This window comes from Pseudophryne corroboree, chromosome 8, assembly GCF_028390025.1.
Source record: "Pseudophryne corroboree isolate aPseCor3 chromosome 8, aPseCor3.hap2, whole genome shotgun sequence".
NCBI lineage: Eukaryota > Metazoa > Chordata > Amphibia > Anura > Myobatrachidae > Pseudophryne > Pseudophryne corroboree.
Window position 1 is genome coordinate 55,718,661 of NC_086451.1, and position 25,097 is coordinate 55,743,757.

Sequence of the window (25,097 nt, forward strand, 5' to 3'; positions counted from 1 at the left end):
GTGGCACTTTGGGATCTCAATGTAGTTTTGGGTTCCAAAAGTCACATTGGTTTGAACCACTTAAATCTGTGGAGTTAAAATATCTCACATGGAAAGTGGTCATGCTGTTGGCCCTGGCCTGGGCCAGGCACGTGTCAGAATTGGCGGCTTTATCCTGAAAAAGCCCTTATCTGATGTTCCATTCGGACAGGGCGGAATTGAGGACTCGTCCTCAGTTTCTCCCTAAGGTGGTTTCAGCGTTTCACCTGAACCAACCTATTTGTGGTGCCTGCGGCTACTAGGGACTTGGAGGACTCCAAGTTGCTAGACGTGGTCAGGGCCCTGAAAATATGTTTCCAGGACGGCTGGAGTCAGGAAATCTGACTCGCTGTTTATCCTGTATGCACCCAACAAGCTGGGTGCTCCTGCTTCTAAGCAGACTATTGCTCGTTGGGTTTGTAGTACAATTCAGCTTGCACATTCTGTGGCAGGCCTGCCACAGCCAAAAATCTGTAAATACCCCCTCCACAAGGAAGGTGGGCTCATCTTGGGCGGCTGCCCGAGGGGTCTCGGCTTTACAACTTTGCCGAGCAGCTACTTGGTCAGGAGCAAATGCGTTTGTAAAATTATACAAAATTGATATCCTGGCTGAGGAGGACCTGGAGTTCTCTCATTTGGTGCTGCAGAGTCATCCGCACTCTCCCGCCCGTTTGGGAGCTTTGGTATAATCCCCATGGTCCTTACGGAGTCCCCAGCATCCACTTAGGACGTTAGAATTATCGGTAAGTAAATTCTTATTTTCTCTATTTCTCATAGTCCGTAGTGGATGCTGGGCGCCCATCCCAAGTGCGGATTGTCTGCAATACTTGTACATAGTTATTGTTACAAAAATCGGGTTATTATTGTTGTGAGCCATCTTTCAGAGGCTCCTCTGTTATCATGCTGTTAACTGGGTTCAGATCACAGGTTATACGGTGTGATTGGTGTGGCTGGTATGAGTCTTACCCGGGATTCAAAATCCTTCCTTATTGTGTACGCTCGTCCGGGCACAGTATCCTAACTGAGGCTTGGAGGAGGGTCATAGGGGGAGGAGCCAGTGCACACCAGATAGTCCTAAAGCTTTCTTTAGATGTGCCCAGTCTCCTGCGGAGCCGCTATTCCCCATGGTCCTTACGGAGTCCCCAGCATCCACTACGGACTATGAGAAATAGAATTATCGGTAAGTAAATTCTTATTATTTCAGCTAGCAGTCCCCGCGGGTGAGGAGCTGAAATGAGTGAAAAAGTGACTCGTTTGGGCTCACAGATGGGATTGCGTTTGGCTGCTTTACGCGGCTAAACCCAACATCTTTGGACGCGATCAGCACAATTAAAAAAATAACCCAATTGAATATCGCCCCTGATCTCCTGTCACTTTAGGACAATTCCCAATGCCACGCTTATGTTGGATAATATATTTTTATTTATTGTTCGGACGGTCACAGCAATTCTGAATTATTTGTAGACGTCAGTGGCTGTATGTGAATAGACTTTTGAGCATATCCTAAAAGTTAAATCCTGAGACAAGTCATAAACAGTACGTTCTGATGGATTCAATGGGGTCAATTCTATTCAGCGACAGTTGAATAGCGCCGGGAGTTTGCTCCTGGCGCTATTCAATACAGCGACGAGTGACCCTCAATTGTCGGGAATTCTAATCTCATCCCTGGGGGATGAGAAAAGAAACCCAACAAAAGTGCTGCTGCGTGAGGCTGATTCTGTCGGGAATGAGCCTCGCGCCGGGGAGTTAAGTCGGAGAATGCCCGTTCTCCTGACAATTCAACCTGTTTAGTCGGCGATAACGGGCCATCGCCAACTTAACTGGAGCTGAATTGAATAGCATCAGGAACTAATTCCCAGCGCTATTCAACTGTCGCTGAATAGAATTGACCCCATTGGGAGTGATTTAATGCGATGGCCGCGGTGTTGTGTAGTGACACATTGCAACAGTCCACGTCATTAACTTTGCTGCATACCCCTTAGAAGTGCATTTAAAAACATATCGTGAGTAACAGAATACACCAATAGACTGCTGACCATTTATAGGGAGTGATGTGTTAGCACATAACTGCTAATTGTGGTGACAATAGACCAGAATTTCTCTATCGTCCTAGTGGATGCTGGGGTTCCTGAAAGGACCATGGGGAATAGCGGCTCCGCAGGAGACAGGGCACAAAAAAGTAAAGCTTTAGGATCAGGTGGTGTGCACTGGCTCCTCCCCCTATGACCCTCCTCCAACCCAGTTAGATTTTTGTGCCCGGCCGAGAAGGGTGCAATCTAGGTGGCTCTCCTAAAGAGCTGCTTAGGAAAGTTTAGCTTAGGTTTTTTATTTTACAGTGAGTCCTGCTGGCAACAGGATCACTGCAACGAGGGACTTAGGGGAGAAGAAGTGAACTCACCTGCGTGCAGGATGGATTGGCTTCTTGGCTACTGGACATCAGCTCCAGAGGGACGATCACAGGTACAGCCTGGATGGTCACCGGAGCCTTGCCGCCGGCCCCCTTGCAGATGCTGAAGTAAGAAGAGGTCCAGAATCGGCGGCAGAAGACTCCTCAGTCTTCTAAAGGTAGCGCACAGCACTGCAGCTGTGCGCCATTTTCCTCTCAGCACACTTCACACGGCAGTCACTGAGGGTGCAGGGCGCTGGGAGGGGGGCGCCCTGGGAGGCAAATGAATACCTATTTTGGCTAAAAATACCTCACATATAGCCCCCGGAGGCTATATGGAGATATTTAACCCCTGCCAGAATCCGTTAAGAGCGGGAGACGAGGCCGCCGAAAAAGGGGCGGGGCCTATCTCCTCAGCACACAGCGCCATTTTCCCTCACAGAAAGGCTGGAGGGAAGGCTCCCAGGCTCTCCCCTGCACTGCACTACAGAAACAGGGTTAAAACAGAGAGGGGGGGCACTAATTTGGCGATATGCTTATATATATATTAAGATGCTATAAGGGAAAACACTTATATAAGGTTGTCCCTATATAATTATAGCGTTTTTGGTGTGTGCTGGCAAACTCTCCCTCTGTCTCTCCAAAGGGCTAGTGGGTCCTGTCCTCTATCAGAGCATTCCCTGTGTGTGTGCTGTGTGTCGGTACGTGTGTGTCGACAGGTAGGAGGACGATGTTGGTGAGGAGGCGGAGCAATTGCCTGTAATGGTGATGTCACTCTCTAGGGATTCGACACCGGAATGGATGGCTTATTTAGGAAATTACGTGATAATGTCAACACGCTGCAAGGTCGGTTGACGACATGAGACGGCCGACAAACAGTACGGTCCAGACGTCTCAAAAACACCGTCAAGGGTTTTAAAACGCCCGTTTACTTTAGTCGGTCGACACAGACACAGACAGGGACACTGAATCCAGTGTCGACGGTGAATAAACAAACGTATTCCTTATTAGGGCCACACGTTAAAGGCAATGAAGGAGGTGTTACGTATTTCTGATACTAAGTACCACAAAAGAGGGTATTATGTGGGATGTGAAAAAACTACCATAGTTTTTCCTGAATCAGATAAATTAAATAAAGTGTGTGATGATGCGTGGGTTCCCCCCGATAGAAAATTATGGGCGGTATACCCTTTCCCGCCAGAAGTTAGGGCGCGTTGGGAAACACCCCTTAAGGTGGATAAGGCGCTCACACGCTTATCAAAACAAGTGGCGGTACCGTCTATAGATAGGGCCGTCCTCAAGGACCAGCTGACAAGGCTGGAAAATATAATAAAAAGTATATACACACATACTGGTGTTATACTGCGGCCAGCGATCGCCTCAGCCTGGATGTGCAGAGCTAGGGTGGCTTGGTCGGATTCCCTGACTAAAAATATTGATACCCTTGACAGGGACAGTATTTTATTGACTATAGAGCATTTCTATATATGCGAGATGCACAGAGGGATATTTGCACTCTGGCATCATGAATAAACGCGATGTCCATAACTGCCAGAAGATGTTATGGACACGACAGTGGTCAGGTGATGCAGATTCCAAACGGCACAGTATGGCCGTATAAAGGAAGAGGACTTGTTTGGGGTCGGTCCATCGGACCTGGTGGTCACGGCAACTGCTGGAAAATCCACCGTTTTTTACCCTAAGTCACATCTCTGCAGAAAAAGACACCGTCTTTTCAGCCTCAGTCCTCTCGTCCCTATAAGATCATATCTGCCCAGGGATAGAGAAAAGGGAAGAAGACTGCAGCAGGCAGCCTATTCCCAGGAACAGAAGCGTTTCACCGCGTCTGACAAGTTCTCAGCATGGCGCTGAGACCGTACAGGACCCCTGGATCCTACAAGTAGTATCCCGGGGGTACAGATGGGAATGTCGAGACGTTTCCCCTTCGCAGGCTCCTGAAGTCTGCTTTACCAAGTCTCCCTCCGACAAGGAGGTAGTATGGGAAAAAATTCACAAGCTGTATTCCCAGCAGGTGACAATTAAATTACCCCTCCTACTACAGAAAAGGGGTATTATTCCACACTATATTGTGGTACTGAAGCCAGAAGGCTAGGTGAGACTTATTCTAAAAATTTTTTTTTGAACACTTACAAAGGTTCAAATTAAGATGAAGTCACTCAGAGCAGTGATAACGAACCAGGAAGAAGGGGACTATATAGTGTCCCGGGACATCAGGGATGCTTACCTCTATGTCCCAAATTTGCCCTTCTCACTAAGGGTACCTCAGGTTCGTGGTGCAGAACTGTCACTATCAGTTTCAGACGCTGCCGTTTGGATTGTCCACGGCACCCCGGGGTCTTTACCAAGGTAATGGCCGAATTGATGATTCTTCTTCGAAGAAAAGGCGTCTAAATTATCCCTTACTTGGACGATCTCCTGATAGGGGCATAGTCCAGGGAACAGTTGGAGGTCGGAGTAGCACTATCTCGGATACTGCTACAATCAGCACAGGTGGATTCTAAATATTCCAAAATCGCAGCTGATCCCGACGACACGTCTGCTGTGCCTAGGGATGATTCTGGACACAGTCCAGAAAAAGGTGTTTCTCCCGGAAGAGAAAGCCAGGGAGTTATCCGAGCAAGTCAGGAACCTCCTAAAAACAGTGCATCATTGCACAAGGGTCCTGGTAAAAATGGTGGCTTCCTACGAAGCAATTCCATTCGGCAGATTTCACGTAAGAACTTTTCAGTGGGATCTGCTGGACAAATGGTCCGGATCGCATCTTCAGATGCATCAGCGGATAACCCAATATCCAAGGACAAGGGTGTCTCTCCTGTGGTGGTTATAGAGTGCTCATCTTCTAGAGGGCCGCAGATTCGGCATTCAGGATTGGATGCTGGTAACCACGGAGCCCAGCCTGAGAGGCTGGGGAGCAGTCACACAAGGGAAAAATTTCCAGGGAGTGTGATCAAGTATGGAGACTTTTCTCCACATAAATATACTGGAGCTAAGGGTAAATTTATAATGCTCTAAGCTTAGCAAGACCTCTGCTTCAAGGTCAGCCGGTATTGATCCAGTGGGAAAAACATCACGGCAGTCGCCCACGTAAACAGACAGGGCGACACAAGAAGCAGGAGGGCAATGGCAGAAACTGCAAGGACTTTTCGCTGGGCGGAAAATCATGTGATAACACTGTCAGCAGTTTTTCATCCCGGGAATGGAAACTGGGAAGCAGACTTCCTCAGCACGACCTCCACCCGGGAGAGTGGAAACTTCATTGAGAAGTTTTTTCCACATGATTGTAAACCGTTGGGAAATACCAAAGGTGGACATGATGGCGTCCCGTCTGAACAAAAAACGGGACAGGTATTGCGCCAGGTCAAGAGACCCTCAGGCAATAGATGTGGACGTTCTGGTAACACCGTGGGTGTACCAGTCGGTGTATGTGTTCCCTCCTCTGCTTCTCATACCTAAGGTGCTGAGAATTATAAGACGTAGAGGAGTAAGAACTATACTCATGGCTCCGGATTGGCCAAGGAGGACTTGGTACCCGGAACTTCAAGAGATGCTTACAGAGGTCTTATGGCCTCTGCCGCTAAGAAGGGACTTGCTTCAGCAAGTACCATGTCTGTTCCAAGACTTACCGCAGCTGCGTTTGTCGGCATGGAGATGGAAAGCCGGATCCTAAGGGAAAAAAGGCATTCCGGAAGAGGTCATTCCTACCCTGGTCAAAGCCAGAAAGGAGGTGACCGCACAACATTATCACCACGTGTGGCGAAAATATGTTGCGTGGTGTGAGGCCAGGAAGGCCCCACAAAGAAACTTCAACTCGGTCGTTTCATGCATTTCCTGCAAACAGGAGTGTCTATGGGCCTCAAATTGGGGTCCATTAAGGTTCAAATTCGGCCCTGTAAATTTTCTTCCAGAAAGGATTGGCTTCAGTTCCTGAAGTCCAGAAGTTTGTCAAGGGAGTATTGCATATACAAAACCCTTTTTTGTGCCTCCTCAAATCACATTGGTTTAAAACCAGTCAAATATGTGGATTTGAAGCATCTCACATAAAAAGTGACCATGCTCTTGGCCCTGGCCTGGACCAGGCGAGTGTCAAATTGGTGGTTTTTTCTCAAAAAAGCCCATATCTGTTTGTCCATTCGGACAGGGCAGAGCTGCGGACTCGTCCCCAGTTCTCTCCCTAAGGTGGTGTCAGTGTTTCACCTGAACCAGCTTATTGTGGTGCCTTGCACCTACTAGGGACTTGGAGGACTCCAAGTTGCTAGAAGTTGTCAGGGCCCTGAAAATATGTTCCAGGACAGCTGGAGTCAGAAAATCTGACTCGCTGTTTATACTGTATGCACCCAACAAGTTGGGTGCGCCTGCTTCTAAGCAGTCGATTGCTCGTTGGATTTGTAACACAATTCAACTTGCACATTCTGAGGCAGGCCTGCCACAGTCTAAATCGGTTAAGGCCCATTCCACAAGGAAGGTGGGCTCATCTTGGGCGGCTGCCCGAGAGGTCTCGGCATTACAACTCTGCCGAGCAGCTACGTGGTCAGGGGAGAACACGTTTGTAAATTTCTACAAATTTGATATCCTGGCAAAAGAGGACCTGGAGTTCTCTCATTCGGTGCTGCAGAGTCATCCGCACTCTCCCGCCCGTTTGGGAGCTTTGGTATAATCCCCATGGTCCTTTCAGGAACCCCAGCATCCACTAGGACGATAGAGAAAATAAGAATTTACTTACCGATAATTCTATTTCTCGGAGTCCGTAGTGGATGCTGGGCGCCCATCCCAAGTGCGGATTATCTGCAATACTTGTACATAGTTACAAAAATCGGGTTATTATTGTTGTGAGCCATCTTTTCAGAGGCTCCGCTGTTATCATACTGTTAACTGGGTTTAGATCACAAGTTGTACGGTGTGATTGGTGTGGCTGGTATGAGTCTTACCCGGGATTCAAAATTCCTCCCTTATTGTGTACGCTCGTCCGGGCACAGTACCTAACTGGCTTGGAGGAGGGTCATAGGGGGAGGAGCCAGTGCACACCACCTGATCCTAAAGCTTTACTTTTTTGTGCCCTGTCTCCTGCGGAGCCGCTATTCCCCATGGTCCTTTCAGGAACCCCAGCATCCACTACGGACTCCGAGAAATAGAATTATCGGTAAGTAAATTCTTATTTTCCTGCACACCTCAATGGAATGCGAGAACAAAATCTGTGATGTTAGACTTTTGGTATGTTGTCTTTAATTATTTTATGGGCACCAAGCTTCAAGGAGAATATGCAGCACTGTATAGCCAATTGTCATGTCTGCTTGGTCTTAGTGTAAGTTCCAAACACATACATCCAAATAAAGAGTATTAAGGTACCTTTTATACAAACTCATGAAATGTAAATGCTTTCTTAGAAAGGCTTTAGCACTTTTAATGTTACTATGGGCAACCTATAGAAGTGCTGGAGAATGGTAAAGCTGTGACTGCATTCACCAACTTTATTGATACCCCAGTGTCACTTGGTTGAACGGTCTATCGGCTATCTATACAACATTAATTAAGAGACAGCAGGCCAAAATGCTATTACTCATTTACAAACTTAAAAAAAAAGAGTGCCCATACACTGATTTATTTGCACAAATGCAGCAGTGTTTTCTCTGACGTCCTAGTGGATGCTGGGAACTCCGAAAGGACCATGGGGATAGCGGCTCCGCAGGAGACTGGGCACAACTAAAGAAAGCTTTTAGGTCACCTGGTGTGCACTGGCTCCTCCCACTATGACCCTCCTCCAAGCCTCAGTTAGATTTTGTGCCCGGCCGAGGTTGGATGCACACTAGGGGCTCTCCTGAGCTTCTAGAAAGAAAGTATATAATTAGGTTTTTTATTTTACAGTGAGACCTGCTGGCAACAGGCTCACTGCAGCGAGGGACTAAGGGGAGAAGAAGCGAACCTACCTGCTTGCAGCTAGCTTGGGCTTCTTAGGCTACTGGACACCATTAGCTCCAGAGGGATCGACCGCATGGAACTGGCCTTGGTGTTCGGTCCCGGAGCCGCGCCGCCGTCCCCCTTACAGAGCCAGAAGCAAGAAGAGGTCCGGAAAATCGGCGGCAGAAGACATCAGTCTTCACCAAGGTAGCGCACAGCACTGCAGCTGTGCGCCATTGCTCCTCATACACACTTCACACTCTGGTCACTGAGGGTGCAGGGCGCTAGGGGGGGGGCGCCCTGAGCAGCAATAAAAACACCTTGGCTGGCAAAAATACCACAATATATAGCCCTAGAGGCTATATATGTGGTAATTACCCCTGCCAGAATCCATAAAAAAGCGGGAGAATAGTCCGCGAAAAAGGGGCGGAGCTATCTCCTTCAGCACACTGGCACCATTTTCTCTTCACAGTGCAACTGGAAGTCAGCTCCCCAGGCTCTCCCCTGTAGTTTTCAGGCTCAAAGGGTTAAAAAGAGAGGGGGGGCACTAAATTTAGGCGCAATATTGTATATACAAGCAGCTATTGGGAAAAATTCATATAGTGTTAATCCCTAAATTATATAGCGCTCTGGTGTGTGCTGGCATACTCTCTCTCTGTCTCCCCAAAGGGCTGTGTGGGGTCCTGTCCTCAGTCAGAGCATTCCCTGTGTGTGTGCGGTGTGTCGGTACGGCTGTGTCGACACGTTTGATGAGGAGGCTTATGTGATGGCAGAGCAGATGCCGATAAATGTGATGTCGCCCCCTGTGGGGCCGACACCAGAATGGATGGATAGGTGGAAGGTATAAACCGACAGTGTCAACTCCTTACATAAAAGGCTGGATGACGTAACAGCTATGGGACAGCCGGCTTCTCAGCCCGCGCCTGCCCAGGCGTCTCAAAGGCCATCAGGGGCTCAAAAACGCCCGCTCCCTCAGATGGCAGACACAGATGTCGACACGGAGTCTGACTCCAGTGTCGACGAGGTTGAGACATATACACAATCCACTAGGAACATCCGTTACATGATCCCGGCAATAAAAAATGTGTTACACATTTCTGACATTAACCCAAGTACCACTAAAAAAGGGTTTTATGTTTGGGGAGAAAAAGCAGGCAGTGTTTTGTTCCCCCATCAAATGAGTGAATGAAGTGTGAAAAAGCGTGGGTTCCCCCGATAAGAAACTGGTAATTTCTAAAAAGTTACTGATGGCGTACCCTTTCCCGCCAGAGGATAAGTTACGCTGGGAGATATCCCCTAGGGTGGATAAGGCGCTCACACGTTTGTCAAAAAAGGTGGCACTGCCGTCTTAGGATACGGCCACTTGAAGGTACCTGCTGATAAAAAGCAGGAGGCTATCCTGAAGTCTGTATTTACACACTCGGGTACTAGACTGAGACCTGCAGATAGTGCTGCTGCAGCGTGGTCTGTAACCCTGTCAAACAGGGATACTATTTTGCGAACATAAGACGTCGTCTTATATATGAGGGATGCACAGAGGGATATTTTGCCGGCTGGCATCCAGAATTAATGCATTGTCCATTCTGTCAGGAGGTTATTAGAGACCCGACACTGGACAGGTGATGCTGACTTTAAAAGGCACATAGAGCCTTATAAGGGTGAGGAATTGTTTGGGGATGGTCTCTGGGACCTCGAATCCACAGCAACAGCTGGGAAGGAAAAATTTTTACCTCAGGTTTCCTCACAGCCTCAGAAAGCACTGTATTTTCAGGTACAGTCCTTTCGGCTTCAGAAATGCAAGCGGGTAAAAGGCGCTTCCTTTGTGCACAGAGACGAGGGAAGAGGGAAAAAGCTGCACCAGTCAGCCAGTTCCCAGAATCAAAATTCTTCCCCCGCTTCCTCTGAGTCCACCGCATGACGGGGGGGCTCCACAGGCGTAGCCAGGTACGGTGGGGGGCTGCCTCAAAAATTTCAGCGATCAGTGGGCTCGCTCACAGGTGGATCCCTAGATCCTTCAAGTAGTATCTCAGGGGTACAAGCTGGAATTCGAGGCGTCTCCCCCCCGCAGTTTCCTCAAATCTGCCTTGCCGACAACTCCCTCAGGCAGGGAGACTGTGCTAGAGGCAATTCACAAGCTGTATTCCCAGCAGGTGATAGTCAAGGTGCCCCTACTTCAACAAGGACGGGGTTACTATTCCACACTGTTTGTCGTACCGAAACCGGACGGTACGGTGAGACCCATTTTATATTTGAAATCCTTAAACACATATAAAAAAATTCAAGTTCAAGATGGAATCGCTCAGGGCGATTATTGCAAGCCTGGAGGAGGGGGATTACATGGTATCCCTGGACATCAAGGAGGCTTACCTACATGTCCCCATTTTCCATCCTCACCAGGAGTACCTCAGATTTGTGGTACAGGATTGCCATTACCAATTCCAAACACTGCCGTTTGGACTGTCCACGGCACCGAGGGTCTTTACCAAGGTAATGGCAGAAATGATTATACTCCTTCGAGAAAGGAAGTTTTAATTTTCCCGTACTTGGTCGATCTCCTTATAAAGGCGAGGTCCAAGGAGCAGTTGTTGGTCGGAGTAGCACTATCTCGGGAAGTGCTACAACAGCACGGATGGATTCTATACATTCCAAAGTCACAGCTGGTTCCTACCACACGCCTACTGTTCCTGGAGATGGTTCTGGACACAGAACAGAAAGAAGTGTTTCTCCCGCAGGAGAAAGCCAAGGAGCTGTCATCTCTAGTCAGAGACCTCCTGAAACCAAAACAGGTATCTCTGCATCACTGCACACGAGTCCTGGGAAAAATGGTAGCTTCTTACGAAGCTAAATTCCATTCGGCAGGTTCCATGCAAGAACCTTTCAGTGGGACCTCTTGGACAAGTTGTCGGGATCGCATCTTCAGATGCATCGGCTGATAACCCTGTCTCCAAGGACCAGGGTATCTCTACTGTGGTGGCTGCAGAGTGCTCATCTTCAAGAGACCCGCAGATTCGGCATACGGGACTGGGTCCTGGTAACCACGGATGCCAGCCTTTGAGGCTGGGGGGCAGTCACACAGGGAAGAAATTTCCAAGGACTTTGGTCAAGTCAGGAGTCGTCCCTACACATAAATATTCTGGAACTGAGGGCCATTTACAATGCCCTAAGTCTAGCAAGGCCTCTGCTTCAAAACCAGCCGGTACTGATCCAATCAGACAACATCACGGCAGTCGCCCATGTAAACCGACAGGGCGGCACAAGAAGCAGGATGGCGATGGCAGAAGCCACAAGGATTCTCCGATGGGCGGAAAATCACGTCTTAGCACTGTCAGTGTTCATTCCGGGAGTGGACAACTGGGAAGCAGACTTCCTCAGCGGACACGACCTACACCCGGGAGAGTGGGGACTTCATCCAGAAGTCTTCCAACTGTTGGTAAACCGTTGGGAAAAGCCACAGGTGGACATGATGGCGTCCCGCCTAAACAAAAAACTAGAGAGATATTGCGCCAGGTCAAGGGACCCTCAGGCGATAGCTGTGGACGCTCTAGTGACACCGTGGGTGTACCAGTCAGTTTATGTGTTCCCTCCTCTGCCTCTCATACCAAGGGTACTGAGAATAATAAGAAAACGAGGAGTAAGAACAATACTCGTGGTTCCGGATTGGCCAAGACGAGCGTGGTACCTGGAACTTCAAGAGATGATCTCAGAGGACCCATGGCCTCTGCCGCTCAGACAAGACCTGCTGCAGCAGGGGCCCTGTCTGTTCCAAGACTTACCGCGGCTGCGTTTGACGGCATGGCGGTTGAACGCCGGATCCTGAAGGAAAAGGGCATTCCGGAGGAAGTCATTCCTACGCTGATTAAAGCCAGGAAAGATGTAACTGTAAAGCATTATCACCGCATATGGCGGAAATATGTTGCTTGATGTGAGGCCAAAAAGGCCCCAACAGAGGAATTTCAACTGGGTCGATTTCTGCATTTCCTACAAGCAGGAGTGACTATGGGCCTGAAATTAGGCTCCATTAAGGTACAGATCTCGGCTCTGTCGATTTTCTTCCAGAAAGAACTAGCTTCACTACCTGAAGTTCAGACGTTTGTGAAAGGAGTGCTGCATATTCAGCCCCCGTTTGTGCCTCCAGTGGCACCTTGGGATCTCAACGTGGTGTTGAGTTTCTTAAAATCACATTGGTTTGAGCCACTTAAAACCGTGGATCGAAAATATCTCACATGGAAAGTGGTCATGTTATTGGCCTTGGCTTCAGCCAGGCGTGTGTCAGAATTGGCGGCTTTGTCATGTAAAAGCCCTTATCTGATTTTCCATATGGATAGGGTGGAATTGAGGACTCGTCCCCAGTTTCTCCCTAAGGTGGTATCAGCTTTTCACTTGAACCAACCTATTGTGGTGCCTGCGGCTACTAGGGACTTGGAGGATTCCAAGTTGCTGGACGTAGTCAGGGTCTTGAAAATTTATGTTTCCAGGACGGCTAGAGTCAGGAAAACTGACTCGCTATTTATCCTGTATGCACCCAACAAGCTGGGTGCTCCTGCTTCTAAGCAGACTATTGCTCGCTGGATTTGTAGCACAATTCAGCTGGCGCATTCTGCGGCTGGACTGCCGCATCCTAAATCAGTAAAAGCCTATTCCACAAGGAAGGTGGGCTCATCTTGGGCGGCTGCCCGAGGGGTCTCGGCTTTACAACTTTGCCGAGCTGCTACTTGGTCAGGGGCAAACACGTTTGCAAAATTCTACAAATTTGATACCCTGGCTGAGGAGGACCTGGAGTTCTCTCATTCGGTGCTGCAGAGTCATCCGCACTCTCCCGCCCGTTTGGGAGCTTTGGTATAATCCCTATGGTCCTTTCGGAGTTCCCAGCATCCACTAGGACGTCAGAGAAAATAAGATTTTACTCACCGGTAAATCTATTTCTCGTAGTCCGTAGTGGATGCTGGGCGTCCGTCCCAAGTGCGGATTGTCTGCAATACTTGTACATAGTTATTGTTAACTAAAGGGTTATTGTTGAGCCATCTGTTGGGAGGCTCAGTTGTTTTCATACTGTTAAACTGGGTATGGTATCACGAGTTATACGTTGTGATTGGTGTGGCTGGTAAGAGTCTTACCCGGGATTCAAAATCCTTCCTTATTATGTCAGCTCGTCCGGGCACAGTGTCCTAACTGAGGCTTGGAGGAGGGTCATAGTGGGAGGAGCCAGTGCACACCAGGTGACCTAAAAGCTTTCTTTAGTTGTGCCCAGTCTCCTGCGGAGCCGCTATTCCCCATGGTCCTTTCGGAGTTCCCAGCATCCACTACGGACTACGAGAAATAGATTTACCGGTGAGTAAAATCTTATTTTTTTTATCAGTGTATTTAAAAGGCCATCTATATAAAAGCAGCCTACTCTTTGTAGCTTCAGCTGAAAGTGCAAATTATGGAAAGATGAGAGAACAGACTCTTCAGAGTCTTTGGGTGCCCTCCCTTCATTAACTTGTATCTTAAATTCAGATCTGTTTGGCTGTCACATTACTTCTGAGAGTTTACATTGGTCAGAGTACACCTAAAGTTGTGCTTTTCTGCAAAAGTGCTGCTGGGATGTAAAAAAATGCATACCTTTAAAAGTACAAGGCTAGACCCAGTCTCCTGTACCACCTATAGCAAAGCAGAGAACTATTGCAAAATACTTAGGGCGGTATCCAAGTAAATTACCACAGCTAATTGTCCTGCCTGGGCCTATGCTCTTAGCTCCTTGATGCTGGCACTTATTAGTTATGTTGTTAACCATATTTCCGATAAGTAAGCATCTTTTCCACGGCCGTAGAAACACAAAGGTCTGCAGCTTTTCGTGGACACTCTGGGGGGAATTCAATTGTTATATTCATGTCCGCCGGCGGCAGCAATTCAGTTGTTCTGCTGTTTGGGCACCTATTAGCCACGAAGGTCACTCTCTCCCCCCCCCCCCCCCCCCCCCCCCCCTCTTGCAGCGTCCTGAGGTGCGAGGAAATTTTTTTTAAGTTGGCACTTTGGGTGTCCTAATGGGAGTTTGCATGACCATAGCAGGACTTTAGACTGGTTTAGCCATTTTACATGCGTGGCTAAACCCTGTCTGCTTGGGTGCAACATGCATAGGCGCCCAAACACAATTGAAATGTGACAATTGTTTGGGCGTCGAAACAGTCCGGGATTATTAGACACCCAAAACAATTTAATTCCCACAAAGGGTAAATATTAGTATTTCTCGTGAAATAAATAGCTATATCTGGTAAGATCGATAATGACAATCGGGGCAAAATTGGAAAGTTATCACGGCTAATAGGATACCCCTGCCAGTCTATATTTGTTTATTACAACCCCCAAAACTATGAAAAATAAAATAAAATATAAAATAATAAAAAAAAAAAAAAAAAAAAAAAAAAAAAAAATATATATATATATATATATATATATATATATATATATACGCACGCGCATGCATGCGCACACTTCCTGACGAAGAGACATTGGGTTCAATTCAGCAACTTATGAATAGCGCCGGGAATTAGCTCCCGACGCTATTCAATTCAGCTGCTAGTTACCCGCAATTGTGGGGAATTCTTCTCTCATCCCCGGGGGATGAGAGAAGAAACCCGACAAAAGTGCTGCCTCGCGGCCGGCGCGAGGCTGATTCTGTCGGGTATCAGCCTCGCGCCGGGGAGTTAAGTCGGAGAATGCCCATTCTCCCGACAATTCAACCTGTTTAGTCGGCGAGAACGGGACATCACCGACTTAACTGGATCTGAATTGAATAGCGTCGGGAGCTAATTCCCGGCGCTATTCATAAGTTGCTGAATTGAATTGACCCCATTGAAGTCTCGAAACGTTGAATGACTTACCTGCCTTTGTGTGATTATTCCGCTGAGTGCCGCCAGCCTGCTTCTGTATATTGGGTAGCCGCAGACACCTAGGAAGGCACCGGATCGTTTACTGCATATCATTGGAGGGGTATGGGTCGACACAACTTAGGTCAACAGTCATTAGGTCGACCACTATTGGTCGACATGCATTAGGTCAGGACATGACGAAATTTAGTAATAAATGAAAAGTTGACATCTGCAATACTGTAGCGCTGACCACCTTTACTGGATGTCTGGAGACCCGTGAGTGCCATTCTCCCTTCCACCTCCACTGTGCAATTTTTCCTGAAGGGCACTGGGGCGCATATACGATGCATAACTAAAGTGCCGGTCCTCCTGTTGTTCTGATGACAGGGGGAATTGCCTACAAAAGTTATTAAAAGCACCAGCTTGTTCCACTTAATTGACTGGCCAGGAGTGCTACCTTATTTTGTATGCATATGGTTGGGATAAAGCTTTTTTACCCTGGAGTGTACCCTGGCAAGTAATTGATAGCTACTACAGAAGTGCTGGATCATTGGAGTGTGTGTATACTAATGCAAGTCAGTCACGTATCTGTATCTACAAACATTTCCCTGACAGTAGAAGGGACCATCTTGCTAAATTAATTTGCTTATGTGGGCCATACATCTAAAAGGCTAATTGGTGGGCTCCGATCTGGTATTTGTTGGGGAATCTGCAGATAGCATGTGAATTCCATCTTGCTGATTATTTGCGAATTGTAAGTGGTGAATTACTCTCCCTGATGTACAGTATACATGGGCCCCTTTACCCATAAATGCAAATTTGTAACAGTCTCCACACAAGTGCATTTGAACTGCACTTTAGTGAGTCTTAGTGACTCCTTTTTAGCTTTTTTTTCCCCACCGTTTTACAACATTGATGCTCACTGACTTATGTTTCAGTGCATAGAACATGCTCAGTTATTGGGCAATGAGCATGACCGAAATGACAAAGCATAACACCAGTTAATGTCAGTCTTTCCCCCCTAACACAAATAATTGTGTTCACCTTTACAACTTTTATACGCTATGGGGTCGATTCTATTCGGCAACTAATGAATAGCGCCGGGAATTAGCTCCCGACGCTATTCAATTCAGCAACTAATTACCTGCAATTGTCGGGAATTCTTCTCTCATCCCCGGGGGATGAGAAGAGAAACCCGACAAAAGTGCTGCCTCGCGGCCGGCGCGAGGCTGATTCTGTCGGGAATCAGCCTCGCGCCGGGGAGTTAAGTCGGAGAATGCCCGTTCTCCCGACAATTCAACCTGTTTTGTCGGCGAGAACGGGCCATCGCCGACGTAACTAGTTGCTGAATTGAATAGCGTCGGGAGCTAATTCCCGGCGCTATTCATTAGTTGCCGAATAGAATCGACCCCTTTGAGTTCTTAGGTTTCATGTGTCACTTATGCTGCTTTCAGATCACATGCCAGATCCCACCCGGTAAGAGAAACGTGTCCTTACCGGGTGGGATCCGGCATTTGCGCTCCTTTGCTGGCTTTCCGACCCGGCAATATACCGGGTCGGTTGCCATAGCAGCGGGGGACGCAGCAGGGGCGGGTGTTTAGGCGGCGCTGGGAGATGAGCTCATCTCCTGCGCCGCCTCTCCCTATGCTGTGAATGGGAGCCGTGTCGCATCGGAACGGCTCCCATTCACACTGCACCTGACCCGGTATTCAACCCGGTAATAACCCTTCTTTTTTACCGGGTTGAATTACTGGGTCAGGCGACCCGCTAATTCAGCAAAGGAGCTTTCACATCGCACACTGACCCGTTTCGACACGGCAATATGCCGTGTCGATACCGGGTTATTTGTGCGATGTGAAAGGGGTATTATATAGATGAGCGTGAGTAATAAACAAGGCATAGAACAGTATGCCAGACTTGCCAACACAAGTGCTAGCATTAAGACATCTGATATTGTATACAGGTTATCCAGTTGTGCTGATCTGTGTGTGTGTTTAACATGTAAGCTATTAACTAAATATTCTTTGGCAGGTGGTTAAAATCCTGTATCAGAGTGTTTATCAGATCTCAGTGACACAAGCCTGGCCTTATGTAGTTCATATCTGTTGAAGGAATGCTAACCAGGTAAAACACAAAATTACTTAGGCAGCTTTAGAAGATCTGGAAGGTGTCACTTCAATGACACGCTGCTACCCACAGGTTTTACACACTTCCTATCAATCACTCGCAGATGTTTTGTAGTGTGCCATAGGTTTTCACAGGGTCAGTAAAGGTATGACAAAATGAAATGCAAATGAAAAAACATAGGTGTGGCTGGATCCACCTTCCTCCACACAGCTTAAGGACTTGCTGCATAAATGTATGTTCTAGAATGGTGCCACAGGTCTATATTGTGAATGCACTGGGTTTAGTTTTTGATATAGGTATGTTAGAGATGTTTTGTGTAACTTTGAAATCCCATGGGGTCAATTCTATTCGGCAACTAAAGAATAGCGCCGGGAATTAGCTCCCGACGCTATTCAATTCTGCTACTAGTTGCCCGCAATTGTCGGGAATTCTTCTCTCATCCCCGGGGGATGAGAGAATAAACCCGACAAAAGTGCTGCCTCGCGGCCGGCGCGAGGCTGATTCTGTCGGGAATCAGCCTCGCGCCGGGTAGTTAAGTCGGAGAATGCCCGTTCTCCCGACAAAACTACCTGTTAAGTCGGCGAGAACGGGACATCGCCGACTTAACTTTAGCTGAATTGAATAGCGTCGGGAGCTAATTCCCGGCGCTATTCTTTAGTTGCCGAATAGAATTGACCCCCATGTTAGTTAAGCCTTCGGTTTGAGACCAGGTTTGCGTTACCATGATCACCAGCATGTTTGAATACACACCATGGGGAAAGTATAGTGAGACCATCCCATTGAGGAAACCTTCAGATTTAGGAATCCCAGGTTTCTGTCACTTGAGTTTAAGTCCACTTTTAGTTTATGCGTTGCCTCCTGCAACTGGGGGGGGGCCGATGTACTAAGCCTTGGAGATAGAGAAAGTACCAACCAATCAGTTCCTAACTGCCATCTTGCAGGCTGTTTGAAAACGACAGGAGCTGGTTGGTACTTTATCACTCTCCAAGGCTAAGTTAATCTGCCCCTCGGAGTGCCCAGTAATGCAGAAATTATGTACTAGCCTGGCCTAGATTTAGTGGCACCAGGGTGGGGAAGGCCTGCTGCTTCTGAAGGCAGTATTAGAGTAAAAACATCCAAGGTGGTTCATGACAGAATGGGGACGATTCTGGCGGTCGTGTAAATCAGTGGTAGTCTATCGGAGCTATTCAATTGTTCCAATGATCCACGCACTTGTTTTTCTCTTACAGCCAACAGAGGTGCGAAAAAGGTGTGTAAAGTACGTAGTTTGGATGCCCAAACTTTAGACTGGTTTAGTCGCTTTGCTCAGCTAACCTCGGAGCTCTGTCGCGTTAAATGCTAATGGGCATCTGATTGGAATAACAATTGAATAGCTCTGATGCCCCTCTGTTTAGATGGCCAGCAAGGGGCACTTACCACAGTTAAATCACCCCCATTGTCTCTCTGCTTGGATTAATTAAAGGGGCATGAATCAAATTCCGCCTGTCAACCTTTGGGGTCAGTTCAATTCTCTGACGGTTGAATAGCGCCAGGTATTAGCTACCGGTGCTATTCAATACAGCACCAAGTGACACTCAACTGTCGGGAATTCTTCTCTCATCCCCGGGGGATGCGAGAGGAAATCCGACAAAAGTGCTGCCGCACGGGCGGCGCAAGGCTGGTTCTGTCGGGAATCAGCATCGCGGCGGGGAGTTAAGTAGGAGAATGCCCGTTCTCCCGACAAATCAACCTGTTAAATCCGGGAGAACGGGCATTCACAGACTTAACTTGAGCTGAATTGAATAGCGACTGGAGCTAATTCCCGGCGCTATTCAACTGTCTGAGAATTGATTCGACCCCTTCGTGTGACAAAATGATATATAATGGGAAGCTCGTCTAGTACTTCTGGATGGTTGGTGTGTGTGAATCTTTGTCATTGCTATTTATGTACAATTAAATACCATTTTGTCAGTGATGTAATACAGATGAGAGCTAAATCCTTATCAGAGGTCCACCTGTCCTGTGCTGGACCCAGCGTCATAGTTAAGCTGGGTACACACCTGAATGATGGTGCTATGACGCCACCGGAATTGTCCCATTGTATGCGCAAAACAGCCAGTGCGGCGACTCAATCGCCCAATTCATAATTTGAGATTTGGATGTACACTTTATACAATGGTCATTGAGATCTGTTGTGGATCAAAAGATTGGCTGATATATCATATAGTGCCTTTCTGATCTAAAGTATGTGATCAGGTGGACATCTGTCAGAGCTATGCAATTGTTTCTCCGATAGATGCCCATTAGCCGCGGCAGTCTTTCCCCCCCCCCCCCCCCCCCTCCTCACAGCCTCTGGAAGTAGGAGAAGAAATTTGTAAAAATCTGCATCTTGGGCGACCAAACACGGACTTTGGACCTCCATTCAAGCGATTTAGGGTGTGTACACACGGTGAGATTTTGACTAAGTGTTTCCACACCGTTGCAATGGTAACTCAACCCCCTCCCCAACTGATTGGGGAAAATAAGCTATGAAGACAGCCCCATACTAGTGACCAGCAACAAAACTTAAGTTTTTTTAAGCATAAAGTTCTTTTACACTTCGCAGCAAGATGGTATGACGTAAGGGAAAAAGCTCCCTAAATACGACTTACTAGGGTATTCAATTATCCACAAATTCGCTGCAATTTTTCGCGGCAATCGGGCGAAAATTGTCGCAATAACGCTCCGTTTTTTGACCCATTTAATTCCAAACGGGTTTCACGTGAAAATTCTTGCAGTGAAAAGTGCAGGTGAAAATGGGGAAATCAGCCTGTACCCCAAAAAATGCTAAACTAACATAGGAAAACAGAAGAGAAGTGTTTTAGAGATCACATTAGAGAGTTTTTGGGGACTTAAATTGTGTGAAATGGCTGTTATATGCATTTTTTTTTAAAAATGCAAAAAAATTATAGAAAGCAAGTTTTTTTGAGCAAAATAAATGCTCATTAAATTTGGGGTACATGAAAATGGGTGTAAGTATATATTTGGGTCATTTTAGGGTACTTTAAAAAAAGTGGAAACAGACCGATTACTCCCATCTGCAAGCCTAAAAACACCTGTCCCACTCATAAAGCACCCCAATATACCTGTCCCATACCTTGAACCCCAATTTCCATCACTTTGTACTTTTTCACCCCAAAAATGACTTGTCATTATTGGCCAATTAAAAATAATTAAAAACTTCAACGTGCCTAATTAGTCATTAAGGGGGGTGTCCCAGGAGTTCTGTACCATATCCAAACATTTTTACCTTAAAATAGTGACTTTTACCAACTTTTCACCTGCTCAGAGTAGGTGAAGTGAAATTAGTGAAAAAATTATCCCCGATAAATTTTTCCGGAAAATTGAATAGGCTGTAATTGCGTTTCGCGGGAAAAGTATGTTTTTTTGTGCGAAAAGTCCGTTATCGCTGCTAATTGAATATCCCCCTAAGTCTGCATATCCATATCACATGGAAATATAGTGCATATCGCACTGCCTGGGTGGCTGCTTCATTTGGCCATGGGGGAGCAGACACATTTCGGCTCACAGCTTCCTGATGTGCAAGCTGAAATGTGTGAAAAAATGGCACTTTGAGTCCAAGACACTTTAGAGCAGGGAATCCTCAAGGAACACTAACAGGGCAGGTTTTAGGGATATCCATGCTTGAGGACAGGTGGCTTAATTAGTACTCAAGTTATTTTGATTTAGCCATCTATAGTGAAGCCTGGATATCACTAAAACCTGCACTGTGTGTGCACCTTGAGGACAGAGGTTGGGAATGCCTCCTGCCTTAGAGTGTTGGCGTTTTCAGAAATGTTGACTATATAGATCAGCAGATCTTAATATTCACTTAATGCAATGCATTTTTTCTCCCCTTGGGGTCGATTCAATTCACTGACGGTTGAATAGCACCGGGAATTAGCTCCCGGCGCTATTCAATTCAGCTCCAGTTAAGTCGGCGATGGCCCATTCTCGCCGACTTAACAGGTTGAATTGTCGGGAGAACGGGCATTCTCCTACTTAACTCCCCGGCGCGATGCCGATTCCCGAAAGAATCAGCCTTGCGCCGGCCGCGCAGCAGCACTTTTGTCGGGTATCTTCTCTCGTCCCCCGGGGGTGAGAGAAGAATTCCCGACAATTGAGGGTCACTTGTCGCTGTATTGAATAGCGCCAGTAGCTGTCAGTGAAGTGAATCGACACCCTTATGCCCCAAGCCCTTTCCCTGCAGAGTAAGTATTTTCACTAGGCCACCCTCTTTACACAGTCATGTATGGTATAATGCAAGTTTCAAGCTGCATTATAAAGGCCGTGGTTCCCAAACTTGAGCCTAGTCACCCTGGGGTGTATGCAAGTCTCTTGCAGAGGTGGCTCGGGTTGGTGGACCATGACCAAGTCAATTTATGGTCAAAGTGATTGGCAGCCTCTAGCACTGGTTTTGCCTATTATAAAACATAGACAATCAGAAACACAACTGTACACCACCACATAACCTAAGGATGAATAAATGAAAAAAGCTTTCACACGGATCAAACACGGATCTTGGAGGTTGGACCCCTCTACTCTTCGGGACGTTAGATCCGCCATTTCGGAATACTTTGAGATCAACGCATCTGATGAGATTGCTAATAGTATTATCTGGGAGGCTCATAAAGCCACGATCAGAGGTAAGCTCATCAGTGCGGCATCTCACCGTCGGAAGCAGACTCAATGTGAAATCTCGTCCCTAGAAACTGAAATAGCGTCACTATTAACTGAACACCAATTGCGCCCCACCCCCACCTTGCTCTCTCAAATTAATACGCTTAGAGGCAGACTTAACACTATATTGTCACGCAGATTGGCCTTTATTTTACGACGGCTTCAACAGAAATACTACGATACGGCTGACAAAGCCGACTCTGTTCTGGCTAATAAACTTTGGGGGGAAAAAGGCCTCGAACTTGATTAACAAAGTGAGGTCTCCAACCACGGGGACCGTCACGTATGACCCTGAGACAATTGTTCGGGAATTTCAAACCTATGAAAAACTTTATAATCTCCCTACTACCCCTTTCCAGCATGAACCTCGGGACACTCCCTCTCTCCCCTCTTTTTCCCCTGACGTTTTACTTCCTTGGGGTCGATTCTATTCGGCAACTAATGAATAGCGCCGGGAATTAGCTCCCGACGCTATTCAATTCAGCAACTAATTACCTGCAATTGTCGGGAATTCTTCTCTCATCCCCGGGGGATGAGAAGAGAAACCCGACAAAAGTGCTGCCTCGCGGCCGGCGCGAGGCTGATTCTGTCGGGAATCAGCCTCGCGCCGGGGAGTTAAGTCGGAGAATGCCCGTTCTCCCGACAATTCAACCTGTTTTGTCGGCGAGAACGGGCCATCGCCGACGTAACTAGTTGCTGAATTGAATAGCGTCGGGAGCTAATTCCCGGCGCTATTCATTAGTTGCCGAATAGAATCGACCCCCTTGTGTCACGGACCAAAAGCTGTCGGAACTAAACGCTGATTTCACGGATATAGAAATTCTTAGTGCCATTAAAAACCTCAAAGCGTTGACTGCCCCGGGCCCGGACTGTTTCTCCCCCAATATTATAAAAAGTGTGCGGCGGTGCTCACCCCCTTTCTTACATGTTTTTTAACGATATTTTGCACGGTGCATCTTTTGATGCCTCGACTTCCTTGGCAATTATAGTTGTTATCCCAAAACCCGGTCGGGACCCAGAGCTGGTTACTAACTATAGACCCATATCGCTTTTAAATGTTGATATCAAGATTTATGTAAAATTGCTGGCCAATAGACTGGGGCCCCTTCTCCCCCAATTGGTCCATCCAGACCAGGTCGGTTTCATACCTGGTCGTCAAGCTCTAGATAACACCCGCAGAACGGATGATCTGATACACGAAATACATAGACGAAAGATGTCGGCTCTGGTCCTGGGGTTGGACGCCGAAAAGGCGTTCAACCGGATTAAATGGCCTTTTATGTTTCACACGCTTCAACAAGCGGGGATTACGGGACACTTCTTTCAAGGAGTGTCTGCATTATACAGTAATCCTAAGGCAGCTGTATTTGCCAATGAGGCAATGTCTCAGTCTTTCCAAATTGCTAATGGCACGCGCCAGGGCTGTCCGCTCTCCCCATTAATATTTGCCCTCTCTGCGAGGATCCGAGCCAACCTATTAATTAAAGGAGTAAAAGTGGGAGCTGTTGAGCACAAAATTGCGTTGTATGCAGATGACGTGTTGCTCACAATTACCGATCCCGTACACTCAGTGCCTCATCTTTTCCGGGAAATAGGGGAGTTTGGAGCACACTCTGGCTATAAAATTAACACTGATAAGACTGAGGTCTTAGACTTTTATATCCCGCAAACCACGAAAAGTAATCTGACTAAGATTCAATTTTCGTTGGAATACTAAGCAACTTACGTACTTGGGAGTTGCTATAACCAAAAATTATTCTCAACTTTTTCAGGCAAATTTCCCCAAGCTACTTTCCCAACTTCAAAGAGATCTTGAAAACTGGGGAACCCATTATATCTCTTGGATCGGCCGTATCAACGCCGTAAATATGAACCTTTTGCCCAGACGCCTCTTTTTGTACCAAACTCTTCCGGTTCGGGTGCCGCCTTACATCTTCAAAAACCTTCAACCTTCAACACGCCACGTCCCAATTTATATGGTCCAAAAAGAAACCTAGAGCGAAACGTCTAACACTACAGAAACACACCTCGGAGGGCGGTCTGGGGGTCCCGGACTTCAAGGCCTACTATATAGCGGCCAAACTGGCACAATGTATCCAAAGGAATACTCCAAAAACTGAGAGGGTTTGGGTCTCAATAGAAACAGACTCGCTTAATTTGAACTATATCTTTTTTGCTTTGGCTCCCCTGTTTGACATGCCCCCGTTCCGTTAAGTCTCATCCAGTAGTCTCCCACTCCTTAGACATTTGGGACTTGGCTGACCGTAAATTCCATTTGGCGCCGCTACCTAGCCCCTTAGTTCCGTTATTTGATAACCCTCTGTTCCAGCCAGGCCGACACCCTAATGCCCTACCGCGTTGGCGGGAAGAGGGGGTTAAATTATTAAATGACATAGCCACAAATTCCCCATCTTTTATAGATCTCCAATCTAAATTTGCTCTGCCGCGCGCACTCTTTTTCCAAAACTTACAGATCCGACACTTCCGTTCCGCGCTTCTAACACAACTCAATCATAGACCGCTGTCTACTCTAGAAGTTCTTGCAGTGCGCACGGACTCTGCTAAAGGACTTATCTCCACCATTTATAAATTACTGGGCCCCCCCCACACAAGTAGATAAGGAGCTGCATGAGAGGGCATGGGAATCTGATCTGGGAGAAACGTTAGACTCTGAAGACTGGTCCGATATCTACGCTAACCTAGCATCTAGCTCCATGTGTGTCCGAGCAAAGGAAAATGTGTATAAGCTCTTCTATAGATGGTACTATGTTCCCACCCGACTTGCCAAGATGTTTCCAGATTTGTCTCCCCTCTGTTGGAGATGTAAAACAATGGATGGGACGTTCTTGCATATCTGATGGGAATGCCCTAGATTACTCCCCCTCTGGAGGGAACTGGGTTCCCTATTTACCTCGATCTGGGGGATTTATATTCCCTTGTGCCGCAAGCACTTCCTTCTCTATATATCGCTACCCGGAGCGTCACGATGTCAGACTAAGCTATTCACTCACATGGTTCTTGCTCCTAGGTGTGCCATTGCATCGTTCTGGAAATCCACAGAGGTTCCCGCTGTGGGAGTAATTGTAGGGAAGATATGGCACATTTAT

General features: G+C 47.2%; 1 protein-coding gene across 10 annotated transcripts in view; it reads left to right on the forward strand.

Moving 5' to 3' along the window:
* The window catches only part of HUWE1 (HECT, UBA and WWE domain containing E3 ubiquitin protein ligase 1), a 430,355-nt gene that overhangs the window by 13,927 nt on the left and 391,331 nt on the right, over positions 1–25,097 (forward strand). The window lies entirely within an intron of this gene.